The 18,548-nt window shown below is 42.8% G+C and overlaps 1 protein-coding gene across 1 annotated transcript in view; it reads right to left on the bottom strand.

The window, feature by feature from the left end:
* Positions 1-18,548, bottom strand: part of ALK (ALK receptor tyrosine kinase) — a gene marked incomplete at its 5' end in the record, with an annotated part of 708,017 nt that overhangs the window by 515,555 nt on the left and 173,914 nt on the right. The window lies entirely within an intron of this gene.

Raw genomic sequence — 18,548 nt, 5'->3', positions numbered from 1 at the left:
GGTCATTTCCTCTCTCGATCCAGGTCTCTGCCCAAATGTCACCTCCTCAGAGAGAGCTTCCTGATCATCCTATAGGAAAATAGCACACCCCATTAACCACTCTATCACCTTAACCTGCATTTATTATTGCTTATATTTATATTCATCTGTTTATTGTGTCTCTCCTGCATTAGTCACTGCTATGTCCCCATGCCTGGCACATAGTAGGCACTCAATAAATATTTGTCAAATAATGAAACCGGAGCCTTTGAGAAAATTATTAGCTCTGGTACTTATTAGCTGTTTAACTCAGGCTAATCACATACTCTGTGAAAACTCAATGTCCTAAAAATGATGATTAAAAACAAGAATAATGGATGCTTTAACAATTCTCAGGGTTTTGTACGGGCCAGATGAAATAATGCACACTTGATGTACTCTTTAAATATCAGTCATGCAATTCTTGAAATTTTATGCTTCTATTTCTGTTTCAGGATCCTAAATGAATGGGAGTCTTGGTTCCTTCCCTATCTGAGGATCTAGGATAAAATGTCCAAAAATCAGAAGTGCTCCAGAAGAGCTGCTTCTCTATTATTCACTAGTTAATTAACTCTGCCAACTGTCCACAATCTCTGCTACCCCAATTTCAGCCAACTGGCAATGTCTCTATTTCCAGTGTTTATTTTTATATGTCTCACTGTGTGTCTGTTTATTTCAAAGTCAATGTACATATATAGTGAATATATCATACTTGCATCGGCATAAATAATAAAGAGCTATGCGTGTGTGATGGTTATTTACATGAATGCCCTGGGTTCACTAGCAAGCATGTTTTACAAACCTCCATCAATAAAATGTAAAAATGCTTCTCTTCTAAACTCTCCTTGGAACTGCTCCTGCCTTGCCTTGTACACATTTTACTTATTTATTTTCCTCTCAACAATAAAACAATCAGTGACAGCCTGCTAGTTTTTCCCCCTTATTTGAAAACACACGTAATAATGCATTCTTTTACAATGATTTTGTGTCATACGAAGCAAAGCTTAATGTGATCAAATAAATAGCTGTCCAGATGTCAAACAGCAGTGAGCGGGCACAGCAAGGCCTGGTGCACAGGAGAGGCCTCCTGCCTGGGATTGGCAGCCCAGGGAAACAGTTTCAGTATTCACGGGGCTGATCCCACACCTGTGCAGCCAAAGAAACCTTCTCAGTGAATTTACATGACTACTAGAGTCAGCGGTGATGTTGGAGTTGTGACAGGCAGTTCATTTAGTCTGAACAACAGAGATGTGATTTTCAGACATAAGAGGGAGAATTAGCAGATGTGTCCTTTGTCCTAAACACAAAGACCTCCCCACACCTTCTCCAGGCCTGGAAATTGAGGGGGCTGAACTAGAGGTTCACTAAGCTCTTCTCCAGTTCACACAGTCAATTCTCGCGGAGTTTGCTTTCACAGTTCCTTCCAGCTGGCTCATTCAGAGAGGAGCTATTAGTGTCAGGGAGGAATTTGAATGGGAACTAAAAGGCCCCCACTCCACCTCACTTCTCACTAAACCCCACTCCCCCCTGCCAGGAAGGTTCGTGCTCTTTCTTGGTAGCTCAAGTCCTGAAGCAAAAATTATTATTTCTCATAATGTTCTCTTGTACCATTGAAAGGCATAGTTTCAACACATGTTCCCTGCCTCTCCCCAATCCCAAAAGGACCTGTGTATAACTACTGAGTTCATTCAGCGGTGAACCCCATCTGTCAGTCAATAAAAGCAGGCATTCCTTCCCAAGGCATGGCATTAAGGAATATTGACGCAACACAAAGTAAATTGTCAGCATGGTTCTAGCTCTTGGGGATTGGTTACCTGCAGGGTATATTAGACCCAAACGGAGAAAGGGAATCACAAAGAGGCTGCTACAGAAATGGCTAAAATGTGTACATTTGAAGCCATCACACTTTGGCCACTACTTGCTTTTTCGTCCTTATTTCCCACTCAGAATCCTTTCACATTCTATGGTCTCCGTTACACGAAGTCTCCAATCTTTTGCCCAAGCTGATCTCTGCCTAGAACGTCCTTCTTGACCTGCTGCTTTCCTAAATTCTACCCTTTCTTAGAGGCTGAAACCAGATCCCTCCTTCTCCAAAGTTTCCCATCTTTCCTGAGCTGGAGCCCCATCAAAGCAGTTGAGCTGGGATCTGGAGTGGCCCAGAACAAAACCTGACTGGCCTTCCTCCTCCTTAACCATTACAGCTTATTGCCACCTAGGAAGGTGCCAGTAGACCATTTATCAAACAGGCTGTTCAAACTACCTTGGTTGTTTATGACAATGAAGTATAATAGTTTATTAATTTCATTCACAAGTCTCAAGCTCATAGATTTAAAAGAAATTAGCAAAAACATTTCATGGAGGCTGTTGTTCTGTCTCATGTAGTATATGCTTCCCAAGGTCAAGGTCAGGGCCAGATCAGGGGCATAGATCCCAGGTAACCCCTGATACCATGCCTGTGTAGGCCATCAGTGATTCATAATTCGTGGTCAAAGCCAGACAGTGAAGGTAACATGACATTCAATGCTGCCCCTTTAGAGTTTGTGTCCCAAGTCACTACATTCTGACCTGTCTAGAGATGACCTCAGTGTCCCAAGAAAGAGCTCCTGACTGGCCTGTGAGCCTGCAATGTCTCCTCTTGCCGTGGAATTCCTGCTCCAGGTGTGCTTGGTCACTAGTCCTACCTACCTAGGCCAGGTAGACTCACTGGCTTTTGGTAGTAGAGGAAGACTAATTGGCATTTGTACTAAGCCAAGAGTGCAACAAAGAAGGTATCACTCTCCAGGTAGCCTGATGCTTCACACACACACACACATATACACACACACATACTCCTCCCAGGCCGGAGTGCTTCCATTAGCAGGGCAATGTGACCCTGTGTTCTGGGTCCATTTCTGTGGCTTGTTCATACTCTCTTTATGAAATTTCCTCCACTGTGATCTCGAGCCTATCTTCTCCCCCCAAAATACACTGACTAGAATAATAATCAAAAGGAAGCGGGCCTCCCTGGTGGCGCAGTGGTTGAGAGTCCGCCTGCCGATGCAGGGGATACAGGTTCGTGCCCCGGTCCGGGAGGATCCCATATGCTGCGGAGCGGCTGGGCCCGTGAGCCATGGCCGCTGGGCCTGCGCATCCGGAGCCTGTGCTCCGCAGCGGGAGAGGCCACAGTGGTGAGAGGCCCGCGTACCGCAAAAAAAAAAAAAAAGGAAGACTTTGAACTGCCACCAGGCCTTTCATTTTGTGATCTCAGAGAGCTTTACCAGGCACTAAATAACTAATGTACCACAAGCGACATAAAGCCCAGGCAGCCTAGGGAACTAGTCCCTCAATGAAGGACCCTTCTCTTTCCAGGTGAGGGAGTGCCTGTGGGGACAACTGCCCACCAGCAGGCCCAGTAGTCTCTGGCTGAGTTGGACAAGAAACTACAAACTATCCATAAACAACTAATCTTCTCTTGACCTGATATTTCTAGTTAGGAAGTGACAATAACAAGGGTGACCCCTGGGGAGGGCATGGCCCATTTACACTAGAAGACGTGACCTCCAGCGTAGAGGAGTGGATCCTAACTACTTACACAATCACTGTGGTTTATGACTTACTGATGCCTTTCAGAGCCTTTCACTCTCATAATCCTTACAATAGTCTGATTAGTTAACCCCTTTTACAGATGAGAAGATTGAAACTCAGAAAGCACAACTGCCCTACCCAAGGTCACATAGTGAGAATCATGATAGGACATTGGACTGAAGACCCTGATATATGGACCAACCAGAAATGCCACTCTTCAACACAGACCTCTTGGAGATGATATTGATTGCCCTAGCGAACAGTGACAGTGTGTTAAACACAGAAGAAACACCGATCAGATTGCAGGTGCCTGAAGCATTCTCCTAACTGAGAACGACAGAATCCCTTCAGGTCAACCAAGAAGGTGACCTAGAAACACACACCTTCAGTCAGGGCAGCTGGCTCTCCAGGGCCTCAAGCTCAGCCAGCACTGTTTCCATGACAACCACCAGGTCTGATGCTTGGCCTTGAAATGGGGCCTTGGCTGGTCCAGGGAAATGACGTTCGGGATGGGGAGATGAAGAGGGGCAGAATACTTTCTAGTAACTTCCAGCCCTTTCAATCCTTCTTTACCTACTTATCACTCCTCTCATTCCAGAAAAAAAAGAGTCTATCCTCCAGGAAACCACACTTTAAATACTACTTTGCTCAGAACAAAGACCTCTCACCCATGGCTGGACACATTTCTAGAAACCGGAAGCAGAATGGTCAACAGGCTGCTGTGTTAGATAGAGACCTGGGTTCCTGGGAGCAGTGATGTTACCGTGAGACCTTGGGTTAGCTACTTAAACATTTTTGAAGCGTTGTTTCTCTACCTTTAAAACTGAGCTCATCGTGCTTTCCCATCCCACTTTAGGGATGCTCTGAGAATTAATGAGACAGTACATACAAAGCCCTCAGGCTCTTTTGAAGAAAGATACACCAGAAATCCTTGTGCTGTTACCAAAGGGCACTGTCATGATGATACATTTTAAAACATTCTTCACCTGTATTACTAAAATAAACTCAGCTTAAATTAAAACAGATAAGCCAATAACCTAATTTGCTTCTCCCTGTTCTGGTGCTGCATTTCCCTCTTGCTTCCATTCATCTTGCACTGTGAACAGCAGTGGTCAATGTTACCCTTGACTCCTATGCGGAGACCCAGGGCGAGAGAGTTGGGAAGGATTGTAAATACTGTTTATGTATGTCTTCCCATCATATATACGAGGAAGCTGAAACACAGGAAGGGCCAGTGCTTTACCCAAAGTCATCTCATTAGTGAAAACTCGGGAAACTGATCTTCTGACCCTTCATTCTGTGCCTTGCCTAACCATGGAAGAAGGGAATAAAGAAAGAAGGAGGGGAAAGAAATAGGGTGACATATATTTTGTTCCTTAAACCTTTAAACTACTGCTCTGTGCAATACTCTGGGATGAAAAAGAAAGTAAGGGAAAAGCCAATACTTCATGTGTGCCAATTATGCATACAGGCCCCATATTGGGTATTTTATAACCACTGTCCCATGTCAATCTCACAGTTTTCTCAAAGGGGGATTATTATCCCCATTTCTAATGAGACCTAAGGCTCAGAGAGATTAAGTAACTTGCCCAAGGCCCTGGAGCCAAAAGGGATGGAGCTAAGATTAATTCACTTGATGAGTATTTATTGAGCATCTCCTATGTGCCAAGCTCTGCCCTTAACAGTTAGGATGTATTAGTGAATAGAATTAAACATCTCTCTCTTAAAGCTTACAGGCTGAGGAGCTTAGAGTGTGGTGGGGCAGCAGTAGACAGCAGTCCAACAACCTCACAAATCCTTGCAACATCTCAGGGTTGGTGCGTGTTATAAAGGAGAGATAGATGGGGCTTCCCTGGTGGTGCAGTGGTTAAGAATCCTCCTGCCAATGCAGGTGACATGGGTTCAAGCCCTGGTCTGGGAAGATCCCACATGCCGCGGAGCAACAAAGCCCGTGCGCCATAACTACTGAGCCTGCGCTCTAGAGCTCGCGAGCCACAACTACTGAGCCCATGTGCCACAACTACTGGAGCCTGCACCTAGAGCCCGTGCTCCACAACAAGAGAAGCCACCGCAATGAGAAGCCCGCGCACTGCAACGAAGAGTAGGCCCCCACTTGCTGCAACTAGAAAAAGCTCACGTGCAGCAATGAAGACCCAATGCAGCCAAAAATAAGTAAACTTATAAAATTAAAAAAAGGGAGAGATAAATGGCCCTATGAGAATGTACAGAAGAGAGACTTGACTCATCCTTAAAGCCAGGGGAGGACTTCCTGAGAAACTGATGCTTGAGCTAAGGCTCTAAAGTAGATGAGTAGAGTTAACTAGTTAAAGAGGGTGGGATGGGGAGGGAAGCCAAAGAGGGTCTCCTAACCTCTTCACTGTCTCTCCTTTCAGGTCAACTAGGAAGGTCACCTAGAAACATACACCTGTAGTCAGGTATATGTTATGTCAGGCCTCTCCAAGGCCTCAAGCTCAGCTAGCACTGTTTCCATGGAAACCAATACCAGGCCTGATGCCTGCCCCTTGAGACAGGGTCTTGGCTGATCCAGGGGAAGCATGCTTAGGGTGAAATGTGTCAGAGGCCTGGCAGTCTGATGGAGGATGTGCTGAGAAGGAAGCACAGGGGATTAGACCCCTCACAACTCAAACACACAGCCATACACCAAAGGGAAGGGCTAGGACCTCGTGTCTGGATTCCAGGCTCCCTCCCTACAGGAAGGTTGGCTAACAGGTTGAGCACCAGATAAAAGACAGGGGAATGACTAACAGCACAGGGTAGTCCTGCCAATGGGATGAAGCCATTCTAGGCGCCAGTTCTAGGTGACCTCCCTGGTTGGCTTGGAGGAAGTCTTGTCCTCAGTTAGGAGAATGATGCAGGTGTCTGTGATCTGATCAGTCTTTCTGCTGTATGTAATTCAATGTCCGTGTTTTCCAGGATAATCAGCACCATGTCCAGGGGGTTCTGAGTGGGACTGTAGAATCGCTGGTTGGTCCGTACAGCAGGGGTCCTCAGTGACACCTCACCTTTCTTGGTGGCAAATAAGGAGCAGGTGCTCTGGACTGAGGCAGGCTTGTGCCTGAATAGACCCCTGCCCTCTCTGGCCTCCCATCCCATCCCACTCTCTTTAACTAGTTAACTCTACTCAATCACTTTAGGGCCTCAACTGAAGCATCAATTTCTCAGGCAATCTTCCCCTGACCTTAAGGATAAAATCAAATTAAGGTGTTATCATTTGTTACAGGTCTGAAAACTGAAAAGTAAAGGGATGAAACTGCTCCCTTTAATTTACAAGAACCACTCTTGCATCCATCTACCCCCTAACGATAAACCCATATTTGCTTTCCCCTCACCATAGCCTGGGCAACAGCATCCTCTCTTTCCCACCACCATGCTTTATTTTGCTTTAAATATTAGGTGAAGAGAGATGAAGCACGGGGAGGGGGCTGGTGCAGCAGGAAGAGAGAGAAAAGAAGAGGGAGGAGGTGAAGGCAGAGACAGTGAAGAGACTCGCAATAAGGAATGTGCAGAAACAAGAAGAGAAGAAAGTGGAGAGGGAGACAGAGAAATCACCTGATATCTTTCACTATTTGGAAGTTACCGAGAGAAAGTTATTCAAAGTACCTCTGTAAAAAAGCCATAAAACACCTTGGGGAAAACATGAAAGTCATGCTGCCACCATACAGATGAGCATCCTGGAATTAGCTGCCAGAGCAATGTCTGAAAAGAGAAAATTCAGTGGCCCACATCGCTGCCTCCTGGCTTGCACCGCCTCCAAATCGCCTGACTCTGAAAGCAGAGGCAGTAGTTTGGAGCCAGCAAGTGTGAAGGAATGTCGGAGCTGTTATTTGCCTTCATGCAGCAGATCCTGAGTGCATCTTTTAGAAAGATAATTTAAAATACTCTTTCAGTTTCACTATAGAAAATCCGAAAAAAAATCAGGAAGGTCTAAAGAAGAAAATAAATATGACCTATACCTCTACATCCAGAAAGCCAGTGTTAACCTTTTATAGTATATTGTTTTGTGACTTGGTTTTCACTTATTTATCAAGATAGCATTTGGCTTAAGGTCTGTTGAGGAGATGGAGTTCCTCTCCACCCATGAGATCTGTGTCTGCAGGACTGAGAGACGTCATCTCCAGACCTGTGGGCCAGCACCAGCCAGCTCACACCTTGGAGCACAGATGCTAAAACCATGGAAACTTGAGATGCTCTCCACCCACAGCATGGGCCTGCAGTCAAAGGCAACACAGGACAGTCTTTAGTGGGAAGGCGGGACCCTGGCCTGGGTAGAGTTGAGAGCAGCTGGGATGTGAATACAGATAAGTCAGGGGATGCTGTGTACCCTCAGCATCACTGCACTTCACTGGGCAGAGGGGCAAAGAACTTCTGCTCCAGTAGATGCCTTAAAGAAGGCACAAGATTGTAGGAAATGTATTTCAGTGCTTGAACCTCAAGGATTGAAGTACTCTGATTTCATAACTTAGGAAAGATTGTTTTAAAAAGTGAAATTCCATCTTATTCTCAAAGGGACAGTCAAGGAGGGTAAACTAAAGACAGAGTTCTATCTCTCTGTGGCCAGTGATATACCCAACAAACATATGGCAGCTCTTAAAGCCCCTTCATATGCATTCAAGCCTTTGATCCTTACAATGATCGTGTAAGATATTTTTTAAAATCCCAACTTAGAGGGGAAAAAAATGAAAATCAAAAAGATTAAGTCAGTGCTTCCTAACCTTTTTCTATATCATGACACACAGAGAAAATGATAATATTTGTATGGCCCACTGGGGTAAGCAGAAGGCAACTGGCTTGGGGTGAAGGTGGGACTTCAGCCACACCTGGTCCACCTCAGACTCCCAGAGTTGCTGAGGGCCTCAATAGTTTGGTATCTCTGCCTGCCAGCTGGCCATCTACAACACACCCATGACATGGCACACTGTTGGGGAAGAAAGCTCTGGGCCAAGAGGTATGGCCACAGTCACAATTATGAGAAGTGACAGAGAGCGCCATCACCCTGCATCTTGCCCTGGGGACACTTTGAAACAAAAACAGAGGTGTTAGCCACAGAGGAATCCGGGACTTACTCCATGCGCAGAGTCAGGAAAAGAGCAGGTGTGTCCAACACTGTGTCATCACCCACACAAAGCAGGTGATTTTGGTAAATAAGGGTCTTAAAGTTGGATCTGATAATGCCTTAGAAAATTCCCTGCAAGCATTTATATCTGCCGAGATGCTTCACCAAGAAAAGGGGTGAAACTCAGTTCTTTTCTCTACTCTGGGAATTTCAGAAAATAATTTCACAGGATGGTTACTGAATGGCTCAAAAGTAATGATTACAAATGACTGAGTTAACTGCTATACGTGGCCTCATCTGTCATCATAGCAGAGTCTTATCAGAAGTCTCATCAGAATTAGTGACTCATCATGACTGATGACATCTGCTGACCAAGCCGGCTTGGCTCCCTCCCTTGCCCCTTCAATCATAGTGGCAGGAGGAGCCTTCTAAGGTTTGAGCATAAACTCTGAGGAATTGCCTCTGGCAATAATTCCAGGAGTAGCTTCCAAGATAATGGACACTCTTTCTCCCCAAGACTTCCTAGGTCTTACTGTCATTGGAGATTCTGGGCAGCACTGGGACATGATGGCTACCAGCACATGTGTATAAGAATCTAAACCCTCTGAATAAAACCCTGCTGAGGGCTTCCCTGGTGGCGCAGTGGTTGAGAGTCCACCTGCCGATGCAGGGGACACAGGTTTGTGCCCCAGTCCAGGAAGATCCCACATGCCACGGGGCGGCTGGGCCCGTGAGCCATGGCCGCTGAGCCTGCACGTCCGGAGCCTGTGCTCTGCAACGGGAGAGGCCACAACAGTGAGAGGCCCACATACTTAAAAAAAAAAAAAAAACCCTGCTGAATAAAAGGTTATATTCAATACGAGTAGTTTACACTCAAGCAGCATCTATACAACATTAAACTTCTGGATGGGAAATGAAAATATTTCCTCAGTTCCCTATCTCCAAATGCAAACCAAAGGTTTCCATTCTCATCAGGATAGCATGCCCTGTATTGATCCAGCCCAAGAGAAGCAGCTAGGATTGAGAATTAAAAATATTTGGAGCAGATGAATGAAACACAAGCTAATTGGATACTCTATTTATATTACTTATAATTGTGTATAAGAAGGCACCTGATCTCTAGGGAGGTTCTGTCCATGACCTGGAAAGGCATTGTAGGAAGGTGAAGTCAATTCCCTACTAAATGCTCACACTCAGCAACAGATTAGCAGTGGGAGGGGAGGAGGGATCACTTTGCCCCGGACCTTGCACACAGGGTAAATAAACTCTAGGTTTTTTTGTGCGGGACACATCCAGAGACTTCTGGAATCCCGACACAGGTGAATAAGTAGCATATCATTTCCTCCATAAAATGCATTGCCACAATAGATAGAAAAATCAAATTACCCACTAAGTGACTTGTGACCCAGCCTAAGGGTATGAGGCTTTCAAATTCTTACCTAAACAAAATGAAGATTTGTTACATATAGTGGAATTTGGAGACACTTGCAAATAGTAGAAACTATGACTGTTAAATCTGCCACCACTAAGAAGTTGCTGTAGTCAGAATGTGAAAGTTACGGGAATAAAGCCAGATCCAAAAGCTACTTTTCCAGGTACACTGGGGTTCACTGGGGGTATGTTGGGGTTCCAGACTTTGAAACAAGCAGAGAGGAGGCAAGAATTGTTAGCACACACCCTAGAAGTTCTATCTGTGGCTTCCTCACTCTCCAGATTTGTAGATCTGTGCAGTTTTCTTGTCCAAGATAAGTAGCAATTATATTCACAATAGGGTTAACTCACCCATGAGGTGAAAAAACTGAAGGAAGGTATGTTTGTGGGTTGCTAATTGTTTGGGAGACCCCAAAAGTAAAGACATTGAGCTCCTGACCTTCCAGAGTGGATATAAGTGGAATGGATATTAGACCAACAGAGAGAAGCTCCAGAATGAGAAGCAGCCTGCTGGTGAGAGCAAGAAAAAAGCTAGGAAGTGAGTAGAAGAAAATCCACTCACAGAGCCAATAGGAGAGCATGACAGCAAAGAGAGGGACATACAGCTGGCTAGTGGGGCCCTCACCCTGCTAGTGCAAGGGGGAACTGAAGAAGAGTTACCCAGCCGGGCTCCCCAGAAGTCATGTAGAAATTAGCAAGCATGGTCAGGGAGGACAAAACCTGATGTCACCCCAGCAGAATGAAATGGCAGCCAGGGCCCCTTTCAGTTTTGAATTGTCATTTTTTATAGAGATATGTGATAGGAGGTGCAGGTTTATAAAAGGAGCCGTAAACTAGATTAGGAAGAGGATGCCAGATGGGGAGTCCCAGATGGTACCATATCATCTTGGAGTTTAGATCATGGGCTTAGACATGAGACTGACCTGAAATCAACTCACAGCTCCAACACTTACTACCACCAGGGTGACCTCAGGCAAGCTATTCAACTTCCCTAAGCTTCGCTTTCCTCATCTGTGACGCGGGAACAATAATAGGCTCAACCTTATATGCCTGCCTTGAAGATTCCATGAGAAAGTGCCTATGAACCACTTAGCACAATGCCTTGCGTAGAGTAAGCATGCAGTAAATGCTATTTATATCACCATAAACAATAATGTATTATTATTACAGTAAATAAAGGAAATGCTCGACAAAATTTGAGCACATCCATTAAGAAGTCTGAGTTCTAAAATTTCAGGGAGAGTCTACATGGTGCCTAAGAGGGAGAACATGAGTTTTGTGGGCAGCAGGCAAAGACCTGGAATCCATACACAGCCACATAGATGGGGCAGGTTTTCAGAACTGTGTAGACAGCGACAGGGGGGGTTGAAGGGATGGTCTCCAGAAAAGGTGGCAATGAGAGCTTGGGCCTGCAGATCCTGGCAGACTACTGGCCTGTGTCAGAGAGGCCAATAGTCAATGGCCTGAATGTAGAGTTCTGATGCTTACAAAGGGTGGAGAGGGCCAGATACATTGTCAGTCTGAGAGGTTACCAAGGTGAAAACTCAGGCATGGAAAAACAAGTTAGGTATCCAATTAGGAGGGAGACTTGGAGAACAAGCAGAGGGACAGGGCATAGAACCAACACCCGACCCAGGTGTCAGCCTCTTTCTGACCCTGTTTCCTGGATTCGTTGACTGCAACCGAGTCATCTGTGCTCTTTATATTCATTCCCCTCACCCACAGTCAAGCCCAGACATACAGTGCTGCTGCAGACAATCTCCATCACCGTCTGGAAGCTCTGAGCAATCATGGAGATTTCAAGTTGTGCCAGAGAATAGGAGACTGGCTAATGTTTTCAGATTTTTTTTTTTTTTTTTTTTAATGAGAAAAAAGAATGGAGTTAAAGAGACCATAGACTTAAAGGCTTAACAATGCTCTCTGGCAAAATTCTAAAATGGATAATTAACCAGAGGGCTTGGAAAACTTTAGAAACATATACTGATCATAGGGAAACAAAACTAGTTCAGTAGGAATAAAACACGGTCAGACTAAGGATAACATTCTTACTAACCAAAGAGCAACAGATCTCCTCCCCGCAAAAAGAAAAAGTACAAAATCAAGACCCCTATAAAATAAATAGATCCTGATCTCCTTCCCTCCCTTACTCCCTCCCTGTGTCTGTCCATCTGTCTATCTCTCTCTCCCTCCCTCCCCTTCCTACACTCATATACAGTAATACAAATGGCTAATAAATATTTGACAAAAGTTCCACTCCAACAGTAATGAAAGGAAAGCAAATTAAAACACTGAAATGTTACCTTTTACTTACTGAATCAGAAACTATTTTAAAATAATTAATACTTTAAATAGCTTGAATTGATTTAAACTAAATTTAAAATAAATTTTAAAATAATTATGCTGAACACTGATGAGGGGCAATGAGACAGACAATTTTATACTTCCCTGGTAGGAGTATAAATTATAAATTTAATGTCATTTGTAATAATAAAGTAATGATGGCTAACACTGAGTGCTTACTATGTATAAAGCCCTATACACATGCATCATTTTATTTATTTATTACAACAACCCTATGAAATAGATATCGGATAACCTCATTTTGCATCTGAAGAAATTAAAAGGATAAGAATGTCCAAATGCCCCAGAGATTCTGATTATCCCATGTCATCTGGGAGAGGGAGGATGAGGGTGAGTGGGGAGAGGATGAGAGGAGAGGTTAAAAAGTCCCACAGGTGATCCCGATTTGGACGTAACTATCAATATCTCTCTGATGAGAATAACAGTACTGCATTATACTGTACATAAGCAATTTTGGCAATATTTAGAATCTTAAGTGTTCATATCACTGAATTTGATTCTATCTTATGAAAAACATTCTAAGGTTATAAAAATGCTTGTGAAGAATTATACTCTACAGTAATTTTATAATAGTAAATGTTATCTCAGTAACATTGAGATAACTTAAATATCTAGCAGTAGGTAGAATGATTAAGTAGTAATAGGAAAAATAATAATAACTTTTATTGTATGCTCATTATGTGCCAGGTACCAGTTTAAGCTTTATTTGAATTGTCTTATGTATTCCTTACAGAAACTTTAAAAGATAGAGGTTATAATTATCCCTATTTTGCATATAAGGAAACTGAGCCGCAGAAAAGTAACTTCTCAAGATCAGAAGATAACCATGGCAGCATCAGGACTAGAACCCATGCAATTTTACTCCAGCATTTTTACTATTAACCGTCAAATTCTATATGTTTAATTTATTTCCATGATGAAATATTATGAAGCCATTAGAGATAATGTTTTCAGAGAGTTTTTCATAATGAGGAAATATTTACATTATACTCTTGAAAAATTGCCTATATAGTATGATCTCAGCTATGTAAAAAATATACAAAGAAAATGCCTGGAAGGAAATACACCAATTAACAGTAATTGTCTTTGAATGGTTTTGTTAGGAGTCATTTATTTTCTCTTTATACTTTTCTGAATGTTTCTAATTTACTAAAGTAAGCATGTACTCTTTATATTTTTAATTTTTTTTAAATCCAGGGTGAAAAACAAGGAAGTCATACTCATGCCAAATTACCCTTATTTCCATTTTGACAATGTATTTTAAAATTTGAGGAACTTCCCTTGTGGCGCAGTAGTTAAGAATCGGCCTGCCAATGCAGGGGACATGGGTTCGAGTCCTGGTCCAGCAAGATCCCACATGCTGCGGAGCAACTAAGCCCATGTGCCACAACTACTGAAGCCCGTGGGCCTAGAGCCCATGCTCTGCAACAAAGGGAAGCCACCACAATGAGAAGCCCGCACTGCAACGAAGAGTAGCCACTACTCGCCACAACTAGAGAAAAGCCAGCTGGCAGCAACGAAGAACCAATGCAGCCAAAAATAAATCAATTAATTAATAAAATAAATAAAATAAAATAAAATTTGACAAAGTAACATATTTAGTGCATTAAGAAAGGGGGGGCTTCCCTGGTGGCGCAGTGGTTGAGAATCTGCCTGCTAATGCAGGGGACACGGGTTCGAGCCCTGGTCTGGGAAGATCCCACATGCCGCGGAGCAACTAGGCCCGTGAACCACAACTACTGAGCCTGCGCGTCTGGAGCCTGTGCTCCACAACAAGAGAGGCTGTGATAATGAGAGGCCCACGCACCGCGATGAAGAGTGGCCCCTGCTTGCCACAACTAGAGAAAGCCCTCGCACAAAAACGAAGACCCAACACAGCAAAAATAAATAAATAAATTTAAAAAAAGGGAACAAATTTAACAGAAAATATCTTGAATTATTTATTAATGGAACAATGCTTCCTGTATTAAGTAAATTAAAGAGGATCAAGATTAAGGCTTATATACTCTTGAATTTCTACTCTCTTTATCACAGTATCTAATAGAGTGCCTTATACAGTGTTAACTTTTGGCAAATATCTGCCAAATGAGTGACCTTGTCTTGTTTAATATTTTTTTAAAAATCAGTGACAAGGCATGGAAGAAATGTTTATGGAATTTGTAGTGACAACTGATACAACAGAAAACAGAGTCAAGATTTGAAATTATCTAAGCCAAATACAGGATGAAATATAATACTCATTAAAGTTTTCAAAGTATCAATTGTTTACATATCAAAAGCCTTAAAATGATTTATCCATTGCTTTGCTTCTAATTCTAGAAACATCCCAAGGAAATAATGAAGAATATGCACAAAGACTTAGCCTGAATGATGTCCCTTGTAATACTTGGTAACACTTAAAGATTAGAAACAGGTAGATATATAACAGTGATGATAGGTTACATATACTATGGGTATCCTTAAAATACAACATTACTCAGTAAAAGGATATTGTTGAAATTTATTTATTGATTTAGAAATATTATAATATGTTAAGTAAAAAAGGCAAGTTATAAAACAATACAAACAGTGTGATCCTAATTTAGTTAAAATACATACGTGATAGATAGCTAGAGATAAATGTATGGAATACACATTGGAAGGCTAGATATTAAAATGTTAGCAGAAGATATTGTTGAATGGTATAATTATGGGTAGTTTTGTATATTTGTATTTTTTTCATTATACCCTGTTGAATGTGAATTACTTTAAAAAAATGTAAAAATGTCCTCTATACAACTATAGAATGTGTTTTAGGGTGTTGTAGTTGGTGCTGATTTTACAATATTTCATGTAAAAAAAAAGTCTGGATGTATGATTGCCCTAAGCTCTTATATAGCTAGCAATGCAGCATGGCAGCTAAAAAGACATTAATTCCAATCTTAAGTGACACCACTAGCAGCAAAACCTCCAAACTATAGGCAGCATTGACTCCCCTGGGCTCTGCAGTGGGCAAACAACATTGATAATAACTGCATTCAGTTCTTACAATGTTTTAGGAAAAGAACCAACAAACCAGGGAGTCCAGAGCAAAACAAGCGGGTAGCAGGGACATCTGCTATGAGCAAGGTTTGCCCAGGAAAGAAGAGTCTACTGAGAGGCATTACCTCTACCATCCTTCCCAGCTTGGTATCTGCTGTATTTTACATAATCCTCCCTGTTTCTACCACTAGGAAACATCCTGGGCTGGCTCCCCAGAATAACACAGTACATTTGTCTGCATAGAGGATGGGAAATGGTTGGAGTTGAACTTTAGACCCTGGACTTTAAAGCCAGGAGGAACAGAATGATCCTGTTGAGAGTATCTGAGCTAAGCTGAGAAGGAGAAAGACAGGCACAAGAGGGGACGAGCAAAACTGAAAGGCTGGTGGGCCTAATGAGAGCCTAGAAACCCAAAGCCTGGCATGGGAGGAGTTGAGAAGCAGAGAGATCATCAGCAACAGCAAGACAGAAAGACAGCTTGGGCAGTCTCAGATCTGGGAGGAGCTCATGTTATATTACACTCATTCATTTATTCACCAAATACTACCTGAGGACTTGGGTGCTGTAGACATAAAACTGAGTTTCATACCCAAGTGGCCCTGGCCCTCAAGGAGTTTGAAGCCTGTGTCAATAGAAAAAGAACAACCAAATGGACTTTGTTGAAAAGTAAATGACACATTCCAAATTTACATGTTCTTTTTGGAGAAGAATCATGCTCAAATTCTACGTATCATTACTTTTTATCAGAAAATAGGCTTCCATGTTTATGTCCTGACAGCATAATTTAGCATAGGAGCCCACTGGGCAAATTCTTTAACTTGCACAGTCATCTACTATTTTATTGTCACCCCAGATTTACAGGGTGGTGATAACGCAGCTCATGAAGCAGTCCCTGCTCATATTTAGAGGAGGTTGCCCAGGTTTTTAAGACCAAGAAAATTTTGAGGCATGTTTTAGGTATGTATATATATATATATCTTAGGACTTTCAACATGGGTAAAGGGTGTCAAGTGAAAAACTGAAATGATCATACAAGGACTGTTGGAGATAGACTCATTTATTCCCTATTGAAACTGAATTCATTAAAGACTGGCCTGGGGCTTCCCTGGTGGCGCAGTGGTTGAGAGTCCACCTGCCGATGCAGGGGACACGGGTTCATGCCCCGGTCCAGGGAGATCCCACATGCCGCGGAGCGGCTGGGCCCGTGAGCCATGGCCTCTGAGCCTGCGCATCCGGAGCCTGTGCTCCGCAACGGGAGAGGCCACAACAGTGAGAGGCCCATGTACCGCAAAAAAAAAAAAAAGAATAAAGACTGGCCTGAACTTAAGTACATAATTTGCCCTATCTGACATTTTGAAGCTTTATGCTTAAAGTTTCATGAGACTCAAAATGAAATGTTTGTAAGTTAGAACATGGAAGAATAGTTGTTATTGATAACTCAAATCTCAAAATAGCAAAAAATAATTTCTGTGACATGTGATTTGAAGGATGCACAGAAAAGAGTAGAAAAAACATGGTTAAATATTTTCCAAAGTTTGATAAACCTGGATTTACATTTCCATCCTGCCACTTATTAGGTATGTGACAGAGGCAGATTAATGAATGTATCTGAGTCTCAATTTTGTCATCTGTTAAAAAATGGAATGGGGATATAAATTCCACTTTATGTAATTACTAAAAGATTTCAAGAGATGTGTATTGTGAATACCCAGCATATATCAATGACTGCTTTAATGTGAGTCTCCTCCCCGCCCCACATTAGAATCAAATTGTTGGAGGCCAGCATGGGTTTTGACTCTGCAGCCACTGATTCACAACATGGCACTGCAAGGAACTCTATCATCATACGTGCCAGGCACTCTGGATGTAACTAGGAATGTAGATAAAATGTCAAAAACATCTTTCAGGGCATGTAATGAAGTTTTAAAAAATGTGTTTAGAATGTCTCTTTTATCATTTTTATTGCATTCAATTCAGCAAACATTTATTGAATGCCTACACCATCCATATTCATTCTCTAGTTTAGTGGAACTTCAAAGAGCTATTGCATTTCTCTGTGAGATCAGAGACTGGTGTTTCACATCTCTCACTCTGACACTGAGAAGTTTTCTGGCCCCAACTCTGCAGGGCCAATTTACTTGACCTTTAAGCTTCACTCTGGTACTAAGGAGTTCTATCAGCTTCATGAATTAACAAAAAATAATGCTTCCCACATAGTAGGAAATCAAACCCTTATTCAATAAAAAAGGGAAGAAAGGAAGGGATGAAAAAAGGGAGGACATTGTGAAAGAAGGAAGGAGAGGCACCCCTAGTCAGTCACACACAGATAGATAGACAGAGGGCTGTCAGAAGTACAAAGGACAGTCAGACAGAGGGACAGTTGGTTAGACACACAGAGGGATAATCAACAGACTCTTACTTATCCTCTTGTTCTCTTATCTTTTGACCATGACAGTTCTTACCTATTTCATGGGCTACTGAAACAAACATTTTAAAAACGAAAGCATTAGGTTCTAAATGGTAATGAAGAGTGTCAATATTAAGTGTCAAATAAAACAGACAAATCACACTAACATAAGAATACTTGATTTTTTTAAATTCCTATAATCTGCCTACTGAAGCCAATCAATTTCAAAAAAAAAAGTCTGAAAAAGAGGTCAGATTCATTCTGAACTTTTCGGTTGAGCTACTCGGTTAAAAAATCTAGCCAGCTCACGTTTCCCCCAGTGACATTCGTCTAGTCATTGGGAAGCTCACAGGGACCAAGCTCTACCCACCCCCCTGTTTTTTGTTGTTTTCTTTTTTTGCGGTACGTGGGCTTCTCACTGTTGTGGCCTCTCCTGTTGCGGAGCACAGGCTCCGGACGCGCAGGTTCAGCGGCCATGGCTCACGGGCCCAGCCGCTCCGCGGCATGTGGGATCTTCCCGGACTGGGGCACGAACCCGTGTCCCCTGCATCGGCAGGCGGACTCTCAACCACTGCGCCACCAGGGAAGCCCCCCCTTTCTTAAAATTAGAGTCGTCCTGATGATTCTTCCAAAACAAAAGTCTCTTTGGCCCTCATCCCCTTATAAAGTTCC

The sequence above is a fragment of the Mesoplodon bidens genome, assembly GCF_964165515.1.
Source record: "Mesoplodon bidens genome assembly, chromosome: 14".
NCBI lineage: Eukaryota > Metazoa > Chordata > Mammalia > Artiodactyla > Ziphiidae > Mesoplodon > Mesoplodon bidens.
This window is presented reverse-complemented; position numbering and strand designations above follow the sequence as displayed.